A 3521-nucleotide genomic window follows, 5' to 3' on the forward strand; every position below is an offset into this window, starting at 1 on the left:
GACCCCCCCCCCAGGCCCGCCCGGTCCCCCGCTCACCGGAAGGGGCCGCAGCCGCCGCTCTTCCCGGACGGCGCAGGTTTCTTTCCTCCCCCGGCCGGAAGTGAGGCCTACACCGGAAGCGCCCTTCTCCTGCGCCGCCGCGATGGATCCGTCCGCGCGGCCTGGAGGCGGCCCAGGGGGCGGCGGGCTTTCCTGATCCAGATCCCGCGGGAGGCTGCGCGCCTCGCGTTCCGCCCTCTCTGCCGCCGGCGCGCCTCAGCGGTCCCCCCCGGACTACAACTCCCAGAGTGCTCTGCGGCCAGCGCGGCTTCGGGATGGCGGCGCCCGGGCCCGAGGCGAGCGACGGCGACAGCGAGGAAGACGCGGCGGCCTGGCAGCGCCTGCGGGAGGCGGCCTGGGATCCGGCGCTCGGCCGAGCGGCCGCCCTGGCTCCAGGCGGTAGGGCTTCCTGGCCCGCGAGGGCCGAGCGGCCGGGGCTCCTCTGCGGCCTCCGGGAAGGCGCCCCGATCCGTCCGGCGGCTGGTGGCGACGGCGCCCCGGTTGCCCAGAGAGCTCAGGCCGAGCCTTTCCAGCGCCGCCGTCTTCGCACCTGCGGAATTAGCCGCCGCGGCGGGGCTTGCTCTTCGGTGGGCGCCGGGGAGCTTCGGTGGCTGCCAGGATGGTCTGTAGGGCAGATGTCTTCAAGCTTGGCCACTTTAAGACTTGTGGACTTCAACTCCCAGAATTCCTCAGCCAGCTTTGCTGGCTGAGGAATTCTGGGAGTTGAAGTCCACAAGTCTTAAAGTGGCCAAGCTTGAGGACACCTGGTCTATGGAGTCTTTGGTCTGTGTGTGTCTGTTGTGTGTGTATCATAAAATATATCTATGTTTTTATATACGTACACATGTACACACACACATGCATGCAAATAATCCTCGACTTACAACAGTTCGTTTTCCGACGGCGCTGAAAAAAGACAGGACCGTTTTTCACACTGAACGACCGTTGCGGCATCCCTGTGGTCAGGAGTCACACACGTAGAAACTGGTTCATATTTATGACGGTTGCCGCATCCTGGGCTAACGTGATCCCCTTTTGTGACCTTCTGAGAAGCAAAATCAATGGGGAAGCCAGATTCACTTAACAACCGTGTTATTAACTGAACAACTGCAGTGCTTCACTTAACAAGCGTGGCAAGAAAGGAACCAAAATGGGGCACAACTCATTTTAACTTAGTAAGGGAAATGTTGGGCTTTATCGTCATAAATCAACGACTACCTGTATGTATGTGTATGTACAATACTATAAAATATATTTGTTACAAATAGAGTGATGTAAGAAGGGGGATTCAAACCCATCACCTCCCTGTGACAGAGCTTGTGCAAAGGACTTGGTCGGGCTCTCTGGGAGATCCTTCCCACCACTCAGCTCTGCCAGCTCAATTGCCCTTGGAGGTTAGTACTGCTTTATAAGGCCTTGGTAAAGCCACACTTGGAATTTTTGATCACCACGATGTAAAAAAGATGTTGAGACTCTGAAAGAGTGCAGAGAAGAGCAACAAAGATGATTAGGGGGCTGGAGGCTAAAACGCATGAAGAACAGTTGCAGCCTAGTAAAAAGAACTAGCGGTGACATGATAGCAGTGTTCCAATATTTGAGGGGGTTCAATCTATTCTCCAAAGCACCTGAAGAAGGCAGGACAAGAAGCAATGGACGGAAACTAATCAAGGAGAGAAGAAACCTGGAACTAAGAAATTTCCTGACAATGAGAACAATAAACCAGTGGAACACCTTGCCTCCAGAAGTTGTGGGTGCTCCAACACTGGAGGTTTTTTAAAAGGAGAGGTGCTTGCTTTGGTGCTTCTGATTATCTGTTTACACTGAATGCCAACAGGGGTGTTGATCAGCTTTGCCTCTTCTGAGGTCTGGACTTTGCCAGTGGAATAGTCTGGGACTGTCATCTCTGCTCATGTTCTGATAGCCAGACACCCCCAAAGAATAGAATAGAATATCTTTATTGTCATTGTGTAACTCACAACGAAATTAAGTAGTGAGGGAGCATTGGAAAACAGGCAGAAATTGGTGGTAGTGGTGCATATCCTCCAGCGGCTGAGATCTATTTCCCATGTGGGTTGGTGATGTTTTTAGATATTTATGCTCTATTTGGTTAAAGAAAAATCTGGGGCAGGAAGCAGCAGTCTTCCTTATGCTGACTGGGAGGACTGAGAAAATGGCTGGCATGCAAAAAATCCCGGCATCCCTTATTATGTGCTATCACTTCATGGAAGTGGATCAACTAACGGCATGAGGAGAGCTGTGTCACATGAGCAGATCTTTGTGAAGCAAGTCTAATGCAAGCAAATGTAGCTTCAGAGGGATTAAAAAACAGGAGTGGTGCTGTTGCCTCCCAAATGGAAAAGATTCCTTTGTGGGGCTTGTTTCGGCATCACTGTCCAGGAAGCCTCACCCAGCACCAGCAGGCCTCGCCTGTCTTCCTGTTGTATGATCTGACATTTAGGCCTCAGGAAAAGATCTTGAGAACAAAGAATTCAGCATTCAATTGCTAAACACACCAACAACCACCACCAATCTTCTATTCCTCACCTTCCAGGTACTTAATTGCCTCCACTGGGCAAATGTCTCTCCTAAAATGCAGCACAAGGAGTCTTCACTTGCTGGCTGCAGTTGGGACAGTCTGTTGCTAAGTGATGTGATTGTAAAGCGCAACATCAAACGACTGCACCAACTTAACAACATCAGTTCCAGCCCTGGTTGTTAATTGTCGGCAGTCCTTAAGCATGACATTTCCTGAACCACAACTTGTGACTTCCTGCCAGCTTTTCTTTGTCTTTGCTTGTCAGAATCTGGTAGTAAAGGTTGCAAGGGTGGTCCTGTGACAGCCACAATTTCTAGAAGCAATCCTAAGTCTTCTTTTTCAGGGCTGTCCTGATTTCAGACAATTGCTAAATGGGTGGTCAGTAAGCAAGGGCTACCTGTACAGTATCCAGGACTAGAATCCATATACCAGGTGCAATCTGATCAGCACAGGACAGAAATAAATGATTACTTATTTTTATCTTCCATTGATGCAGCTTAAAATTGTACAGGTAGTCCTCGACTTACAACCACAATTGAGCCCAAAATTTACGCCGTTAGGTGAGAAATTTGTTAAGTGAGTTTTGCCCCATTGGTTTCCCCATTGACCTTGCTTGTCAGAAGGTCACAAAAGGGGGTCATGTGGCCCCCCTGGGACGCTGTGGCCCTCATAAGTATGAACCGGTTGCCAAGCCTCTGAATGTAAATCACGTGACCTTGGGGATGCTGAAAGGGTCGTAATTGTGAAAAACGGTCGTGAGTCACTTTTTTCAGCGCTGTTGTAACTTCAAATGGTCACTGAACTGTTGTAAGTGGAGGACGATCTGTTATTTGTCTTTTTTGCTTCACTATCACACTATCACACTAAGGGATGGGTTTGGACAAAACTCAGCAGCACTTTTTCGTGCGGCTGCTGATAAAAACAGGATCGCCAACTTGATTGCCAA

General features: G+C 50.5%; 1 protein-coding gene across 1 annotated transcript in view; it reads right to left on the bottom strand.

Annotated features, from left to right (window-relative positions):
* Positions 1–124, bottom strand: part of RNF185 (ring finger protein 185) — a 20452-nt gene extending 20328 nt beyond the window's left edge. Inside the window, exon 1 of the mRNA XM_015822656.1 lies at positions 37–124. The gene's annotated coding sequence lies outside the window, so the exon portion shown is untranslated. The remainder of the gene's footprint in view (positions 1–36) is intronic.
* Between the last annotated feature and the right edge of the window lie 3397 nt (positions 125–3521).

The sequence above is a fragment of the Protobothrops mucrosquamatus genome, unplaced genomic scaffold (assembly GCF_001527695.2).
Source record: "Protobothrops mucrosquamatus isolate PMUCROS unplaced genomic scaffold, P.Mucros_1.0 scaffold1634, whole genome shotgun sequence".
Lineage (NCBI taxonomy): Eukaryota > Metazoa > Chordata > Lepidosauria > Squamata > Viperidae > Protobothrops > Protobothrops mucrosquamatus.